At 45.8% G+C, this 19,534-nt stretch overlaps 1 protein-coding gene across 3 annotated transcripts in view; it reads left to right on the top strand.

Moving 5' to 3' along the window:
- DAP (death associated protein) overlaps positions 1 to 19,534 on the top strand; it is a 76,906-nt gene that overhangs the window by 24,733 nt on the left and 32,639 nt on the right. The gene's annotated exons all lie outside the window — the stretch shown is intronic.

The raw sequence follows: 19,534 nt of genomic DNA, 5'->3' as shown, positions 1-19,534 counted from the left end.
CGCCGAGAAGCAGCACATTTGTTTTCCTAGGGCTCCCATAACAAAGTTCCACAAACTGGGTGGTTTGAAAACAGAAATGTAGCGTCTCACAGTTGTGGAGGCCAGAAGCTTGAGATCAAGGTGTCGGCAGGACCACACTCCCTTTGCAGGCGCTGGGGAAGGTCTGTCGCAGGTTCTCCCAGCTTCTGGTAGTGCTTGGCTGGTGGCAGCCTCACTCTGCTGCCTTTGCCTGACTTCTCCCTGTGTGCCTGTGTGTGACCAAACTTCCCCTTTTTATAAAGACACCCGCCCCATTGGATTAGGGGCCTGCCCTTCTCCAGTATGACCTCTTCTTAACTAATTACATCTACAACAACCTTGTCTAGATAAGGTCATGCCCTTAAGTACTGAAGCCTAGGATCTCAACCTATGTTTCTTGGGGAAACATAAATTCAACCCACAACAAGCAAGCAGCACCTTGTGACACTAGGCATCAGCTGGCAGTTCCCGGCTCTGTGGGCATCCCAACAGCAAAGACAGCACGGTAATTTGTTGACTGTGATGCTTACACGGTAAATGATTCTCTCTTCCCCTGTGCCAGTGTTTACTGTTGCCCAGGCTGAGCACTGCAGCAGCCCGCTTTCCTGACCAGGGGCATGCTGTGTACGGTGGTGTAGCCCCAAATTTGATCACACACTCCATCAATTAAGAAAAATGTTTTCTGGCCAGGCGCGGTAGCTCACGCCTGTAATCCCAGTACTTTGGGAGGCCGAGGCGGGCGGATCACGAGGTCAGGAGATCAAGACCATCCTGGCGAACACGGTGAAACCCCGTCTCTACTAAAAATACAAAAAATTAGCTGGGCGTGGTGGTGGGCGCCTGTAGTCCCAGCTTCTAGGGAGGCTGAGGCAGGAGAATGGCATGAACCCAGGAGGCGGCGGAGCTTGCAGTGAGCCGAGATCGCGCCGCTGCACTCCAGCCTGGGCGACAGAGCGAGACTCCGTCTCAAAAAAAAAAAAAAAATTTTCTGCATGCATCCCCAATATATGTATATTCATTTTAAAAGTATACATGTGCACTACACTGCCATTAGATAAGTTATGAAACATACACAAAATGGATGGTAAGATATTTGATAAAGATGAAATAAGCAATATTTTAAATGTCTTGCTATTTCTAATGACTATCATTAGCTAATCTCAAGGTCCAGATACCCTGGAGATGGGATTTCTCGTTAATAATTCAGGATGTAAATCTAAATTTCGAATGGGCTTCCAGGCAATTTTAGGTTTTGTGGGGGAGAGCTGCTGCTTGTCAGATGTGATTGGGTCGTTGACATTTGTAACATGGAGACCAATGACAACAGGTAGGAGCGCTTCTCTTTGCTTATGTTCACTTGTGCTTGTATTGCGATTAACTTTAGCCTCCAGAGGTTATTTTTTCAGGAATTTTGTTTAAGCCACTTGTCCATTTTGTAAAAGTCAGCTTAAATTCACTCTAAATTCAACATCTGAGCACAGTTTGAGGCACTTGGGATATATTCAGGATGATACTAGAGAATTGAACTCATTACCCCGTTAACCAGATGGAGTCATGGATATGTTGCAAGACACTGAAAGCAAGTGAAGGGCATGGAGGCCTGTGGGTGGCGGCCCCGCTGCTTCCCCGGGAGCTCTCAGGACCAGGAGGCTGGTGAGGGACAGTCTGCCTGGGGGCCACATAGTAAATAGTGGCAAAGCTTAATTCATTTTGTTTCTTTAGATAAAAAATAAATGTGAATAGAATATATCTTCATGTTTAGCTCATTTTCCCAGCTAAATAATTGCCTTCTTAAGCACAAGGGACTGCCTTAATCATAGATTAATTCATCATGGCCCAATACCACTTTTGCTGTTGTATATAATAGAAATTAAACATTTCTCCCAACACCTGTGGATATGTGTATTTTAGCATGATCAGTAGAAATTACACTGTGAGCATTTTAAGGAGTTTTGCCCAGAATCGCCCTATGAACACAGAGTAATAGCACTGTCAGGATTCCCAGTGAATGTAGCCTGATTCCTCCTCTCCTGGAGGTGGACGCCAGAGAAAGGCTTGAGGCTGGCAGGCAGTGAATCAAAGCCTCGCCACGGAGAGATGGAGCATATGGGTACCCATATGTCATGAGATCCTGGCTGAACTCCTTAGATTTGGGAATGAGAAAGAAAGTGCGGGCGGCCAGGCTTTCCTCCGGGGCCAGTGGCTGCTGGTAATAGGCTGTGAGACAGTGTTTGTACAACATCTGGCTACATAACGGATGTGGAAACCAGGTGTGATTTATGAGCTTCCGAATGGCCCCTTCCTGCTGTCTCTCCTTCCACAGGTCCCAGCCTCCTTCTAAGATTGTCATACTCCCATCTACACCGGCAGGGCTCTTTTGATCTGATGGAGGAGGGAAGAAAGGAAATGGGGCTATCAGTTCTCCCTTCCAGGCTCTGCTCTGTGCGTCTGCACTGCAGTCAGCCTGTTGGAACGGACGGCTCTTTTGTTTTTATGGTGTGACTCAAAAGGTTGCACTATTTATCAGGAGTGTTTTCTTATTACATAAACATATGAACTGAATTTAAATCAACTCTCCAGTGCTTGGATTTTATAGAATGAAATATGTAATAATAACCACATCAAAGTAAGAGCCCTTATTGAGTTTATTACATTAAAATGACTAGGCCTGAAGTTTTTAAATCCTTTTTATCTAAATAAGCCGTGTTGACTTCAATTGTCTCAGAAGGCATAGCACTCAGAAAACACTTGGTGAATCACTAATAATCATCTTGGACTTTGATTCTCTAAAGATAATATAGTCAATTAACTTTATTACTTCTTATTTTCCAGTTGGTGAAAAAAAGTGAATGCAGTAGTAGCCATGTTGGGGAAGAAAATTCTTTATCCTCACATGTTCTGTTGGGCCTTCCCTTCTCTCTAGGCAGGATGTTTACTTTGATTTTTGTGCACATCCCCTAAGGCAGGACTGTAGTCATTACTGTAGAATTAATATGGGCTGGAGTATCAAGGGTGGTGTTCTACTCAAGGGATTCTCATAGAATCAGCAGCTTTAGAGTTGGACATAACCTGAGGATCACTTAATCCAGGTGCTCCTAAGTGGGGGCCTTGAGAGGTGAGATGTCAGATTTTGCTAAAGATCCAGAAGGATCTAGATACCAAAAGTGAAACATATATCGGGTAGCAATCCACAAAGTGTTTTGTGTTAAAAATTAGCCCTTGTCCTCTTCTGGGCATATATCGAAAGCAGCAGGGTCACCAAGAGATATTTGTACACCCGTGCTCATAGCAGCACTGTTCACAGTAGCCAAGAGGTGGAAACGACTCAACGTGCCCATCAACAGATGAATGGAGAAACAAAATGTAGGGTACACACACGCACACACACAGGAATATTATTCAACCTTAAAAAAGGGGGAAATCCTGTCATATGCCACATCATGGGGGAACCTGGAGGTCATTATGCCAAGTGAAAGAAACCAGCTACCAAAGGAAAAATACTGCATGATTCTATGTATGTGCGGTATCCAAAGTAGTCAGACTCATAGATACAGAAAGTTAGAATGGTGCTTACCAGGGACTTGGGGAAGGGGGAATGTGGATTAGTGTTTAATGTGTACAAAGTAGCAGATTTGCAAGATGAAAAAGTTCTGGAGATCTGTTTCACAGCAATGTAAATATACTTAACACTACTAAGCTGTACACTGAAAATGGTGAAGATGGTAAGTTTTGTGATATATGTTTTTTAACCATAATAAAAATATTTTTAAAACAAAAAACAAGGCCCTTGCTGCTGTGGTAAGCAGTTTGGTGGAGCCTCAGAAAGCTGAACAGCATTTCCATGTGACCTGGCAGTTCCCTTCCTAGGTATACACTCAAGAGAACTGGAAACAGGTGCTCAAACAGGAACTTGTACGTGAGTGTACCTGGCAGTTCCCTTCCTAGGTATATACTCAAGAGAACTGAAAACAAGTGCCCAAACAGAAGCTTGTACATGAATGTTCATCCCATCATTATTCACAATAGCCAAAAAAATTGAAACAGCCCAAATGTTCATCATCCGATGAGTGGAGAAACAAAACATGGTATATTCATACAAAGAATGGAGTGGTTGATTAATGGTATGGTCACGGAGGAACTTTGAAAACATTGTGCTACTTAAAAGAAACCAGACACCAGGCCACATATTCAACAAGGCCATTTATATGAAATATCCAGGATAAGCAAATGCATAGACACAGGCAGCAGATGACTGGTTGCCAGGGGCTGAGGAGAAAAAGGGGAATGGTGAGTGGCTGCTTAATGCGTATCGATTGCTTTTGAGGATGATCAAAGTTCTGGAATTAGATGGTGGTGGTGGTTGCATAACATAGCGAATGTATTAAAAGCCACTAAATTGTACAGTTTAAGGTGGTTAAAATGGATTTTATGTTCTGTGAATGTTACCTCAATAAAAAGGAAGTCCTTATGCCTGACAACTGGGAACCATGGCTAGGTTCAGCCCGCACATTGTCATTGCTGAGAAAGTGGAAGCTCACTGTGGTGACAGGACTTTCTGGAGGGCCATGACTGAACTCCTCAGGGACGTCAGGCACCTTCAGGGTTGGGGAGAGAGGCATCTCATGCAGCCAGGCTGCAGGCCCAGGCAGCAAGGACACATTGACTCTTCGAAGAAGTCTCAGGATGGGATTGACCACAGGAGAGGTGGGTCCCTGGGACTCTTCCAGGGCCACCTCTCTGCCCTCCTCCTGGAGCAGCTGCCTCCACAGGCTGGCAGAGGGTTGGCCGTAGCGGATCCATGCTTCATACCCAGACAAGTGGCATTGAGAGGGAGAAACAGGCATCTCCTCTTTCATCTCTTTTTAGGAGGAAGTAAAGCTTTGCCAGAAGCCCCCTAGCAAACTCATTGGCCAGAATCGGGTGATCTGACTATCCCTAAGTCAGACATTGCTACAGTTGCCTTAGATGTGCGGTTTGCAGTGCCATGGAGGTTGGGAAGTCAGGCACAAAGACCAGCACCACAGGCAGTGTGGCCGGGCAGAAGCCAGGCTCAGGAGGTCTTCTGGAGTAGTGGGGATGAGGAGGTGGCCCAGGTCTGTACAGAAAAGGAATGAAGTGCAGGGAGCACCGCTGAGCCAAATGTTAGGACCTGGAGCCTGGGCATTGAGGTTCAGGAACCCTCGCACAGGGCTTGGGATCTGAAGTCAATGTGGCTGGTAGCAAGAGATCAGAATCCAGGTCCAGGTTCTGAGGTACAACTGGCACCAGCCAAAGCTATGGAGAGATTCCTCCCTTCCCCCGCAGGACTCTTCATAGAGAAAAGATTCCCCCCGACCAGGGCTCTCAGTAGAGAGAGATTCCTCCGACCAGGGCTCTCAGTAGAGAGAGATTCCCCCCGACCCGGGCTCTCAGTAGAGAGAGATTCCCCCCGACCAGGGCTCTCAGTAGAGAGAGATTCCCCCCGACCAGGGCTCTCAGTAGAGAGAGATTCCCCCCGACCAGGGCTCTCAGTAGAGAGAGATTCCTCCGACCCGGGCTCTCAGTAGAGAGAGATTCCCCCCGACCAGGGCTCTCAGTAGAGAGAGATTCCCCCCGACCAGGGCTCTCAGTACAGAGAGATTCCCCCCGACCAGGGCTCTCAGTACAGAGAGATTCCCCCCGACCAGGGCTCTCAGTACAGAGAGATTCCCCCCGACCAGGGCTCTCAGTACAGAGAGATTACTCCACACCAGGGCTCTCAGTGCCCCAGTCTTGTAGTAGACTTGTATAGGACAGGGTTTCGTGTCCTCATAATTTTTTCAGCAGGAGCCCTTGGCTGTTTTCCCTGGCACACACATCTGAGCACCTACTCACTGCACATGGGCATTTGCTTATTCCCCTGATGTCCGTAAGTACCTTGTCTGTGCCGGGTACTCTCTGCACAGTGGGGACACATTAGTGAGCAAAACAAAATCCCTCTTCTCACAGGGCAGGCGTGCCACTGGGAACAACAGATGATAAGCACGTGGACAGCTGAAGATGAGCTGTGGCAAGTAGACTTAGCAATGCTGCAAAGAAAGCACAGAAGGCAAGGGGCAGTGAGGGGTCTTTATCTCCTGAGAACACCGCCCGTGAGGACAGCCTGATTGAATTTTTGTAACCACCGTTAATCGTAGCCAAGGCCCTCTGCAGAATGCATGTGGAAAAAGGAAATGAAGACAGATGCTAGGGTAGCTGCCCCAGGACACAGCTGTGCAATCAGTGTCCTTGTGGGCCCACAAATGCATGCAGAAGCTCGCCAGGCAGGCTCTGGCAGCACCCGGATGTCCGAGCACGTCTGCTCCATTGTTAACTTGGGGTCGCCGTAAAGATGAATTTTCTGCTAAGGGGAACCAGAGTAGCATCTCTGTTGGACATGGCTTCAGGATGTATGGGCAAGCCTGAGGCTAAGGATCCTGCAAACTAGGCACGATCAAGAGTGTTTGGTGTGCTAGTCAGAATGTGCTTGGCTGTAGTTGCCCTGGCATTCTAGGTAGGACAACCGAAGAAAGAACACTGGAGAATAGGGGATGTCTTTGGTATTCCAAGAATTTGGCAAAACCTCTAACTAGATCACTTTGAATTTATGTAAGTCAGGAATAAAGATTATAAATGACGTCTGTTGAGCATTCCTTTGTTGCAGTTTCAGAGTGATAATGAAATTTAGGGCAATTTTGGCCAATCTAAATTAAGAGAAGTAATTGCTGTTTACTTTTTGGGGGAACATCGTGGGAGGTAGGAAATGAAGGGGAGGGAAGCTAAGATGATGGAGTAGAAATATACATGTTCTGATATGGGAGCCTATTTTCAAAGATGGAGGTTGGGTATAAAGTTTGTTTGATTATAAGAACATGAATTCATTGCATTTATCTAACATTCCTACCTACAGAACAGCAGAGCATGACCTCTGTAGCTAAGGTTAACTTTCAACTATCCTTCAGTGGGAAGTGGACATGAGGGAATTGTTTTGACATTTTTGAAACCTACACTCTTTGTGGGAAAAGTGTGGTTGATACCCTGCAATATTAAATAAGTTCTGTGGGTTGAGAAAAAAACTAGGACAATTAACAACATGGATGTTGTCAGTTAACATGCTGTTTAATTAACATGAGAAAGTTGATACCCTTTGAACCTAAAAAATCACATAGACTTTCGATAGGTGGAAATACGGCGAGTCTGTACTGATTGGGGGAACAGCATCAATGTTCATTTTGAAAAAAGCACAATAAATGATGTCACTGATGCTGGGAATGGTGCTGGCTGGCCCTCTCCCCCTACCTTTTCCTCTCCGCATCTCTCCCCCCAGTTCACTCACACTTTGACACAAGGGTGCCACATGGGGGTATCTCTCCAGACCTTCTTCATGGGTTAGCCCCACAGCCCAGCCCCCTGCCCAGTGCTGTGGTCACGATCAAAAGTTGTGTCTAAGGCAAGACATGTTTTTCATAGTGTGTGATTAATTTGAACCCAGGAGTTTGGTGATTATATCTGTTTACTTGAACTTACTGGAAGGTCAGGTTTTCTCAAGAACAATAACAAATCACTAATATCATCAATTAGTAGCACTGCTTTAATTTCTTAAACTCAGAATTGACTTGTCCATACATCTGTTTATATTTAATTTCCCTGAAGCTCTGAAAATAGGGCAAAATAACATAGTCTTGGTCCATCAGAGGTATTCTTCACTGTCTTTTTGGCCTATCCCTTGGGCTCAGTCTAAATCTTTCCCCCAGCATTTTAAGTAACTCCACACTTAAGGATTCTAAAAAGTAGCAGTGATAGCAGAAAACCTAATACAGACTAAAAATGAATGGGAAGTTCATATAAGTCAATAATAAACACATCAAATTCCCAATGGATTAAAAAGAAGATTAACGAATAATTATCAAAAGAATAAATATTTGTAAACAAATATTAGTAAATAAATACAAAAAATAAAATTTCACTTTCTGATGTCCAGAAAAAAAAGTAAGTTACGACTGCCTTCATGTTCTTTTCTTTGCCTATTAATCATAGACAGTCAGCCTTCTGTATCTGTGGGTTCCCCATCGAAGGGTTCAACCCACCGTAGAGTCAACCAACTGTGAACTGAAAACATTCAGGAAAAAAAATATGGATTATTGCATCTGTACTGAACATGTACAGACTTTTTTTTCTTGTCATCTTCCCTAAACAATACAGGGTAACAGCTTTTTACATAGCATTTACATCTTATTAGGAATTGTAACTAACTGGAGATTATTTAAAGTATATGGGAGGATGTGTGGAGGTTATACACAAATACTACACTATTTTATATCAGGGACATGAGCATCTGTAGGATTGTGGTCTCCACAGGAGTGCTGGAGCCGCTCTCGCATGGATGCCAAGGGATGACTGCATAGATTGGATATCTCAATTTATACTCCCAGAAACATAGCAGATTGCCTACAAACAGCACACCATTTTCATCCCTCAAACTCTGCTCCCCTTTCCATCCTGTTACTAGGCTCTCCTAACTTGGATACAGAGTTGTCCAAGCCAGAACCAGGGAATCAACATGTACTTCTCCCACTCCCCAGTCCGCCACATCCAAACCCTCAGAATGAAGTCAGGCCCTTTAGTATCAGGAGCAAGGCAGCAGGCCCCATCCCCACCACCCTGTCACGGCCGACTGTCAGGGCTCCCTGCCTGGCACTCAGAACCAGCCAATCTAAACATCAGGTCTCAGCTCAGAAGTCAGCCCCAGGAACGCTTTCCTGACAGCCCTGCCTTCATCAGGGTGTGCTGACCCCTGTGTGTTCCCACAGGCACCTGGGACTTCCCCTCTCATGACACTGTGGTTCCGCTGTGGGTAGTTCTCAGACTACAGGCTCCCCTGGGACAGTGGCCAGGTACTGTTGCCTGCTGTGTGCCAGCCACCCATTCTGACACATGGGCACATTGAGAGACCGTTCCCACGAACATCTCATGTTTCTGCACAGTCCAGGTCCTCTGAGCAAAGACATTTACAGCCAAGTTAATAATGTTTGTATAAGGAGACATTTTAGGACAATACAGCTTACAGAAGTCTCCTTTCCGCTCCCCTGAAACAGCTGCTTACATTCCAGGATCAAGCTAAGTCTCTGTCTCTCCCTCTCGATAGTGGAGAGGGAAGGTCACCAGCAGCCCTGTACAAGGTCAGTGTTCCCTAATTCTGGGGTTTCTCTTCTGTGATGATTCCACTACATGTCTAGGTAACACTTGGCCCTCACCGTGTCACATCACTGTGGGGATTGGCACTTAGCAAACTAGTGCCAAGATGTTCTTGCTGCTCTCTCTGACTCGGAGGTCTTGCACCTTCTGTTATGAACACCCATACACACGTGCACACACACACACACACCCTTCCACACACATGCACACACAGTGGCAGGCTGACGTGTTAGCTGACAAGTGGGATAAAACCTCAGGCCCTTCACAGTTTTGGGTATAACGAGGGTAAGCTTGGAGGGTGATGTGACTTGCCCATTGTCCGTCAGCTAAGCCAAAGTGGCAGGGGCTGAAGAGCAGTCAGAACCCAGCCACCTGCGCCAGGGCCAGCATCTTCACCGTCACATGTCTGCCTCCGCTGTGTGACCAAGGAGCCTCCCAGATTTTAATGTGCTTGCAGATCACCTGAGAATCTGGTCAGAATGCAGATTCTGCCTCAGCAGGGCTAGGGTGGGCCTGAGACTGTTTCTCCTGAGCTCCTGGAGTTCACGGTGCTGCTTGTTCCCCACCACGCTGTGAGCAGCGCTCATCTGAGACATGCGCACCATCCCAGTCTCTGCAATGCAAGTGAAGCCTACACATTTCAGAAATGTGTGAACACTGTGTTAAAGGAGGAAAATGGTTCATGAACAGTTATATTCTTTCACTGTGGGTGATAATGATAATTTCCCAATTGGCCACCATATTTATAAGGACTCCAGAGTATAAATGACAACTGTCCAACAGGCAGAATGGAAGGTTTTTTTCTCCATGGGACTTGAATCTATTTTGAAAGCATCTGTGATGTGTCCTGTTGAGTTTATGATTATGTCTCATCTTAATCAGGCCTTGGAGAATGAGAAGTTTAGAAGATTGTCCCTGGTATGACTTAAGCAATTCAGCAACATTCAGGAAGTCTAATAGCCAAATAACAGCAAATACAGCTACCTTTAGACCAGGTGCTTTACATACTTAGTCTTATTTAGTCTTCACATCCTACAAGGTAAGTGGTGGGACTCTCTTTTATGGTCAAGGACATCTACTGAGAAAGACTAATGACATGCCTAAGGCCATTACCAAAGTAACTGACAAATAAGATGTGAATCCAAATGTGTCTGACTCCAAAGACTTCCAGTCTCCTGCCCACCGTTTCTGCTCTGTTAACTAGTCATCTTTCCCCAAAGAGTTGTGGGGAAATTATTGAGAAGAAAGCCTAAAATCCTACTTCAAATGTTTAAGCTGAGAGTCATCTTTTCAGCACTAGGATTGTGTTATTAGGTACTGATTTGCATCAAGCTCATTTAAGACAGAGGAGTTTCAGTGATTTTCCTTTTACCCCAATTGTCAACTGAAGCTTTGGGGCTTTACAAGACACCCCGGTAGTGTTGGAGCAGCTCTGCAGTGGCACCGGCTTCTGCGGAGGCTCCCTGTCTCCACCGGAACGTCAGCTGCTGCCCTGGTGAGTCTTCAGATCTTGCAGGCAGGAGCCTCAGAACCAGGAACACAATTGAACTCTCAGAAATCCCTGGCCCAGCGTGCAGGAGCCCACGCACCTCAGGACTAGAGATAGCCCAAGCTCAGGACCCGATATAACTATGTCAGAGGCTAGCGATTGGAGACTTTCAAGGCACTGCAAAGAAAGGAAATTAGACTGGAAAAGTACAAATAAGAGGAAGCTGGAGCCAGAGTAAAAACCAATGACTCACCTCTACCAAATTAGTGATGACTATAAGTGGAAAAAAAATAAGCCTGAAATGGGAAGGGTGGTGCCAAATTGGCCCAAAACAAACACAGCTGAAGAATGGAAGGTTTGTTTTCACTTTGCCAGGGATTCCAAATGTGATCAGAGATAGAAACAAATGCAGCCGTTTCCCGGCCTTAGTGAGGCCAAGCCCATGGGGTGTTGGGTCAGAGGGGAGCCTGAAGGGGAGAGAGGTGAGCAAGAAGCTCAGGTCGGCACGCAGCTGCAGAACCACCGCCTTCTCCTCCTAGGGGGAGGAGGGAGCTACACCCTCTTGCGGCTTTCAGGTTTTTGAGAGCTTGACTCTGTCCAGATGGCTGCGTACCCCGGTGAGAGGCCCGGGGCAGCACCAGCACTCTGCCCTCCAAGTCACTGGAGCCCTCATCCCTTAGGGACACAGAAACAGAAAGGAGGAATGTTTCCTCTGCAGCTTTAGTTTGACCCCACCCAGGCTGAGCCTTTGGTCTGTTAGTTCATTTACTGGTTATAACTTTTTGAAAATCCTGGACCACATTTATGACTCCTAAATCAAGCAATTTAGGTACACAGAGTCTGCAAGAGCCAGCCTCCCCTGGTCTATCTCGAAATGTGTGTGAAGCATTTAGTCTAGGAAAGCCCTAAGCTGATGGGCCCTGGGGTGCTGGCCCATTGCTCCTGGGTGGCCCCTGGTAAATCATGAACCTTTGGTGCCTGTTTCCTCATCTGTAGCACAAGATTTGTGCATGTGTCTGTTTCTCTTATGGGATTTTTATGGAGAAAAGAAAATGAGGGGAAAATAGGAATACCTGTAAGCTTTGAAAAGAACTAAAAGCACAGCACGAGTTAATAGCAGTCCCATATTCATGGGGTTCCTGTTATAGAGGTGGAACCTTGCTAGACTCTGAAGAAAATAAGAAAGTATAAGTCAGTCCTCAAGAACCTTCCAGAGATTGATTAATCCTCACCGAGGCCATCTGCATTCCTTTGGTGGCAGAGTAGTTCCTGGGTAGGTATTTATAAATCATTTCAGGCTTAAACAGGATTAGAGGTGCTGTGCTTTTAAATCATTTTAATTTAGAGTTTTTACCGGAAATTATCCTATAACATTTTGAGGGTAGCACAAGGAAATAGATTGCCTTTGCTGTATGGTGCCTTGAAGACATCCCACAGGTTTACTTTTTTGCTGTATGTTTTTTTCTGCACCCAAACGATGCACCATTTGTATTTTGGCATTTACTTCAATAATCTTCCAAGTAGACACCTGGCAAGTATACTTGGATAGCAAACAGTCCTCTAAGATGCAGAGCAAGATGTGCGAGTCTCCTTCTGTATCCTTAGGAGTTCTGTCAACGCAGAAGGTGTCACGACTCAGCATTGTAATGAAGATGAAGATTATGGCATATAATAACACGTAGGACTGACTCAGACCGGAGATCTTTAATGAGGTAGGAGCTTGGTTTCACACGTTCTTTTGCTTTAGTATCTGGCCTGGAGCCTGTGATAGAATCTCTCCTCAGAAAGGGCTACGTGTTAATTAGTGGCTGTAGCATACTGCCTTTTTCTTTACTTAAAATGCTCAAGAACTGTTTTGTTTCTTGCCTGGGTCTTCTTAATGATTGTTTCTGTATGTTCCTCCATTCCTTCTCTGCTATTTCTTCCCCCGATATCCCAATGAAATGAGCTTCACAAGAGTAGTTTTGCTCGGATGACCCAAAGGAGCTAAGTACTATTTCCAAAGTTTTGCAGCCACTGAATTGTTCTTACAAGGCATCATGCTGCAAAACAAGGACTGGCCTAGAAAACCTGAGCTGACCACTGCACTGATAGCCAGCTGAGCGGCCCTGTGCACATCAAATTATATTTACAGGATAGACTATGTGTAGGGAGTTGAATTAATTGCCATGGCTTTTACCATTCTTATCTTCTAATTTTTTTTGACCTGATGGGCTATTATTACAGTATCTTCCGTCTCTATCAGTGTGAGTTTGTTATTGTAAGTGCTGTTTTACAGGGACTGAACATTTAGCTTTTCTTTTTTAATTGCTTACTCTTTTAGAGGAGACGGTGATGGCAAGAGGGAGGAGACATGGCAAAATACATAAGGCATATCTGTCTATATTTCTTTGGCATTGACATTTCATCAAGGGACATGACTCTGAAAGATGGCTGTCCCTTCTAATGGCTGGACTTTGCGGCTGCAGTGGCCAGAAGCATAAAGACGTGTAAAGAGGATTTTTCGGTACATCGAACACTGAATGTCTTGCTATGCAGCTTCTGTGATTGATATTCGGTTCTGTGGGCTCCTTCCTTTCTAAGTGCAGTCTGTAAAGGATGGTGGGGAATAGTAATTTCAAGAAAGATTTGGCATGAGTATCAGTCGTTGGGTGGTGGGTGTGAGAAGGGCGTTGCTGTTGGTGGGTAAAATGTCGTCACTTAGATGTTGTCATTTTCCCCCATATAGTTTTCATTAAGGTGACATTCTTGTGGCATCTGGGTCCGGGCAGGGTATAGCAGCCAGCATCTGACCATCTGCAGTCGTGAATATATATATATGTGTGTGTATATATATATATATATATATGGCGAGAGAGAGAGAGTGTTTATTAAGTATTAACTTACACAATCACAGGGTCCCACAGTAGGCTGTCTGCAAGCTTCAGGAGCAAGAAGAGCCAGGTCCGAGTCTCAAAACTGAAGAACTTGGAGTTCGATGTTCAAGGGCAGGAAGCGTCCAGCATGGGAGAAAGACGTAGGCCAGGAGGTGAGGCCAGTCTCTCGCTTCATGTTTTTCTGCCTGCTTCATATTTGCTGATGGCTGATTAGATGGTGCCCACCAGATGAAGGGTGGATCTGCCTTCTCCAGCCCACTGACTCAAATGTTAATCTCCTTTGACAACACCCTCACAGATGCACCCAGGATCAATATTGCATCCTGCAATCCAATCAAGTCGACACTCATTATTAACCACCACAAGTCCATCCCTTGTCAGCTTGAACCCATACACATTTCCTGAGATCATACATCTTCAAATAAATACAGTAATAAGGTCATAGTTACACCCAACATAATACAGCTATCCTTTGTACAACCAGAAATGCACCGATCCCTAACCCAAATACTATTACATAAGGTTAACAATACTTAAATGCTGATGAGGTCAATAAATCTTATGTCTCATGATAAAGGAAAAGGAAATAAAATAAAGATATTTTCTTCATACAAGCATATACATGCACAAATATGTTTTTAGCAAAAGAAGGAGGAAATACTCATGACAATTACAGTCCTCATTTCTGGAGCCGGTCACATGGTCGTAGCTGGTGTTGATGACTACCTTCTTCTACCCAGTCTGTATTCCCCTTGCCTTCAGCAAGCACCTCAGCAGGTCATGGTTTTTACCCTGGTGGAGTGACCCAAACCTTCATTCTTGAGGGGTCTGAGCCATTTGTAGTCCTGCCTGGGCTGTTGTAGTTTCCCATCGACCTTAATCACAGGGCTTGGTAAGACTAAGAGATGCCCTAATAGATCTCCTGTATTCCATGCGTACTCTTCCTTACCTCCGTTGTGGAGTAGTAGACTGATTTCATCTAGAGAGTCTAGGTCAATCAGCCCAGCCAACACTGAAACTCTCTTCTTAGCCTGTTGACTTAAGGTAAGAAGAGCCTAAAGTGTCCAGGCGGCAATCTTAACTCCAGTTGAATGAAATCATGGTTGTGTCTCCTGGTAGCAGCGTTCCTCCCTTTGGAACTAAGACCTCTAGGCTAGCAGAACGTAATGTTGTGGAAACAAGAAGCAAAAATTTTGCCAGTGGATCATTAGGGGTGATGGTGAATGGTGCCATTCCCACTTCCACCCCTTAATTACTGGACCCGTGAATCCTGGCTATGGGAGAAACAGTATCATATATTGGAGGCTGATTGAGAGCATACACAGCCTTCTGGAGAACTTTGCCCCAGCCCTACAAAGTATTGTCACCTAGTTGGTGTTGTAATTGTGACTTCAAAAGGCCATGGTGCCCACCCAATTAAGGGTGGGTCTGCCTTCTCCAGCCCACTGACTCAAATGTTAATCTCTTTTGACAACACCCTCACAGACAGACACACCAGGATCAGTATTGCATCCTTCAATCCAATCAAGTTGACACTCAGTACTAACCGTCACAGTTAGTATAGGGGCCTACCCACAAATATCTAGACTTCAAAAGAGTGTACTTTGCATGATAGATGTGTTCCTGAAAAGTTTATTGTAAAGCACAATTTCTCTTAGTTGCATTTTATCTTCTTACCAACAGTTTCAGGGCTTATCCAGCTTCATTCTGCCCACTCTTTCTTCACCAATGGAGCTCAGTTTCTGTGTCCCCTGTCACGTTCTCATCACCTTGAAAATGGGAAATAATTGGCAGGCAACCCTAGGACACCACACTTCTAAAATTGACCACAGCTATCAGCTAAAGGAAGCAATGCCAGTATGAGGTGGGCCCACACTGAGTGAGATGGACATTAATGAAAGCAGCCCTGGGTTGATACTCACATCCTCTGTTGGAGACATTAACAGCAGTGTTTATCTCTGCTAAATCTGGGCATGGTGTATCATTGAGAGGTTTCCTGTCAGGTCCAATTTGGGATCATCAAATTAATTGTTACACGTGACAAGCTGACATGCAAAGAAAGCGATAAATACCTCAGTGCCTTGTTGGAATTCCATGGTGAGTTCCTAGGGCCGGGGGCATGAACGATAAATGAGGCTGATGGCCTCCCTGCCTACAGCAGCCTGTCCATTCTCTCTGTGGCATCGGAAAACTCACCCCTGTTTTCCTTGAGACCTTAGTTAACTCACTCACTTCCTAACAATTATGTTAATTCTTCTTAGCATTTTTCTTTTCCTTCCGAGAGGTGCTATGTACCTAGAAATGACCCAGCAGCTTCTTCAAAAGTACCTTGCTGGGTCCTCAGGAACTGCTTGGTAACTGACCCACAAGACATTGCCAGTGTGCCTGCGTTTCTCAAGCTCAGAAGATTTTGCTGTAGGAACCCACTGGCAGCTCAGGCTTCTACTCCATGTCCTCAAGGGTGGAATGGTGCAAAGTGTGGCCAGGAGCAGTTTAGACCCGGAGTGAGTGGCACCTGGAGGTGGGTGGGGCATCAGCCTGATGGTTGGGAAGTTGCTCCTGTTGCTGTCCTGGGCCCTGTAATCTGGCTGCCATTCCTATTACTTCACAAATACTCCCTAGTGCAGGTACAGCAGCATCCTCCCAAGGACCAAACCCAAGGGACATCAGGCTACTGTGTCTTTAACCTCTCCAACATTTTACGTTTGGGGCCTCCTCCTCTCCTCCAAAAACAGGAACTCAGCAACTGTCCACATAACTCCCTGCACTTTGGGCACAAGCAAATTTAAGTCACATTCGTGGCACAACTCTGGAAGACACGGAGACCTTTATGGCCTGCATATCTGTATATTCATATGTATTAATCCATTTTTGCACTATAGCAGTGTAAATACCTGGGAAATACCTGAGACTGGGTAATTTATAAGAAAAGAGGTTGAATTGGCTCATGGTTCTGCAGGCTGAACAGGAAACATGGCGGCTTGTGCTTCTGTGGAGACCTCAGGGAGCTTCCAATCATGGCAGAAGGCAAAGGGGGAGCAGGCGTCTCACATGGTGCGAGCAGGAGCAAGGAGAGCAAGAGGGGAAGTATTGCATACATTTAAACAACAAGGTCTCACGAGAGCTTACTCACAACCACGAGAACAGTACCAGGGGGATGGTGCTAAACCGTTCATGAGAAATCCACCCCCATGATCCAGTCGCCTCCCAGCAGGCCCAACCTCCAACCTTAGGGATTACGATTCGACGTGAGATTTGGTGGGGACACAGATCCCCATATCGCTGTGTATCTGAATATCTGTGCTTCCTCACTTTTCAAATCCTTTTGAATTTTTTTCTTTTTATTTTTCCTGACTTTGTTTTTATTTGTATTACCTGTTTTCTTGCCGGAAGAAGTATGAAGTACAAATATCGAAATATTACTTTAAATTGTAATTTTTTTAAGATTTAATAACAAGGTCTCCTGATAGGTCTGATCACTGCCATCACTTTAGAGTAGTGATGAATGTCAACAGTATTTCTTGGTATCTGCAACAACAGGAATGTGATATAAAACTATTAATATCTGTGATTTCTGTTGATGAAAAAGTTACAGGCACTGCTGATACTGCTGAGTTCACTCTGAGAAGGCATGCTAAATATCAGCCAGATGTCAGTGGAGATAAAGATGGAGGGTTGGTTGGTTGGTTGGTTGGTCTTTCCCCAGCCTAGTTCATGGGTGTTCTGAATTTTATTTCTTGATCCATTAAATTAAGAATCTTTACCTTATACCTCCTAGATCTGTGTTATGTCAAAACATATATGTCTACTCCAATTTTTAATTACATCAGACAACTTTCCAAAGGTGTGGATCTCAGTGTGACTCTCACGGTTCTACACCCCATATGCCCTTTCCATGTGGAAAGAACCCGCAGCCTAGTTTAAGTGATTCCATTGCAAGCCTGCGTTGCTGAGAGTCCTAATTACCTTTCTCATTGTCAAATATTAAGAGGAAATACATGGGCAGCCTGATAGGATCTTGACTGCTCCCTGATGTGCAGTTCTCAGACCTCTCTGCCTTCTTCTGTTCACCGTCCATTAGAGAACTTGCATGTTCCCACCTTTGTCATCACCCAAATGAGGAATAAACGCAGCAGCACTTGCCCAGCCCTGCTTCCCCACCAGAGCACACCAGGCGTGCCTGCTGGCTAGAGGGATGACTCCTTCCTGGTCCAGCTTCACCTCAGCCTCTGGTGGATGGAGTGCACAGGGCTTGGGGCAGGAGACTTGGGTTTGAGTCCCAGCTTTGGGACCTGCTGCCTGTGTGATTGTGGAAAACACTTCAACTCTCAGCGCCTGGTCTCTTAGCTGGAAAATGGGGGGTAAAACAGTAACCCCTCTCAGATGAAAAGATGCCAGCCTTGAGCAAGATAAAGCACGTTATGAATGGCTGTTGGTGGTGGTTCTCTGTTACACTCTTCTGCCTCCCTCATTCCCTGTTCCTCCTGGGCTTGAAAGTCAGTCATTGTGATCTCCTCCTCTGCTGCCCAGCCCAGTCCTGCTGTCATGCCTAGAACATAACTCCCACGAGGAAATGCTCCGACTGCCGCAGATCCTAGGCTTGGTTTGCCACAGAACCTCTTACTGGTCACCTTGTCTCAGTCTTGCCCCAGTCCAGTTGACCTTCCATTCCGACGTTAGGTTGTCTTGCCTGGGATTCCAGTTTCCCCAGCCCGTAGCCTTTACTCCCTAGGAATCAATTATGGAGCCTTTGGCTTGGGAAGGTTGCCTGCAGAGTTCACCCTGAGAAGGCATGCTAAATACCAGTCAGATGTCAACGGAGATGAAGATGTAAGGCAAATTGGTTGGCTAGTTGGTCGGCTGGTTGACTGGTTTTCCCTCAGCCTGGTTCATGGGTGCTTGTGTCATATGGAGGCCTGCACTAATGAGTAGATGCCTTGGAGTCCACCTCAGGCTTCTGCCTCCCCCACTTCAATAGGAGCCCCACCTAGATCCATTTGATATCTTGAGGTTCATTCAGATTTGATGTTTTAAAACAGGATCTACTGCTATGGAAGAAGTTGATAACCACTGAAAGAGTTCAACATCGTCATTCTGCAATTGAATAACAGTAGCCCTGAGAAGCTAAGGGCATTCCCGCCAACTTCAAGGCTAATCAGAACTCTCTCCCCTGTGCCATGTTGTTCTTATGGGCTCCTGCCCTTTGTAACCTGTCACTTAAGACCCTGCCCAGTCTCCCCCACCCCATCCAGCCCTCCTCATAGACATCACTGCCTACCTTTTCCATGAATCAGGACCTCAGAGGCCAAAATCTACTCAGCAGAATACACTCAGTCCTCAGTCCTCCTCCACACCTCTGCTGCCCTTCCTATGTGGAGGGGTCTCCCAATCCCCCCATACCCTGAATTGCACCAGTCCTTCCAGGCCCCACTGAAGTGGCTTTTTCAAAGCCTTCCGTTATGACCCCAGCCCACAGGAGCTTCTCCCATCTGAATTCTTTCTGCACATGCTGTGTGTGTCACTGCGTTCGTTTGCTAGTGTTGCCTTAACAAAGTGCCACAGACTGGGTGGATGAAGCAGCATAAGTTTGCTGTCTCCAGTTCTGGAGGTGGGAAGTCCAAGACCAAGGTGTCAGCAGGGTTGGTTCCTTCTGAGGCCTCTTTCGTTGGCTTGTAGATGGCCGTCTTCTCCCTGTGTCCTCAAATGGTCTTCCCTCTGGGCCTGTCTGTGTCCTGCTCTCCCCTTATAGGGACACCAGTCATACTGGGTGAGGGTCCACCCTAATGACCTCATTTTAACTTAATCACCTCTTTAAAGGCCCTGTCCCCAAGAAGAGTCATACTCAGAGATTCTGGGAGTTAGGACTTCAACGTATGAATATGTTGCTGGGAAGGACAGGGGTGAAACTCAGCCAGAACAGCCTCTCACTTGGCACATAGTGGTTGCTTGCCTCAAGTCT

Source organism: Macaca fascicularis, chromosome 6 (genome assembly GCF_037993035.2).
Source record: "Macaca fascicularis isolate 582-1 chromosome 6, T2T-MFA8v1.1".
Lineage (NCBI taxonomy): Eukaryota > Metazoa > Chordata > Mammalia > Primates > Cercopithecidae > Macaca > Macaca fascicularis.
This window is presented reverse-complemented; position numbering and strand designations above follow the sequence as displayed.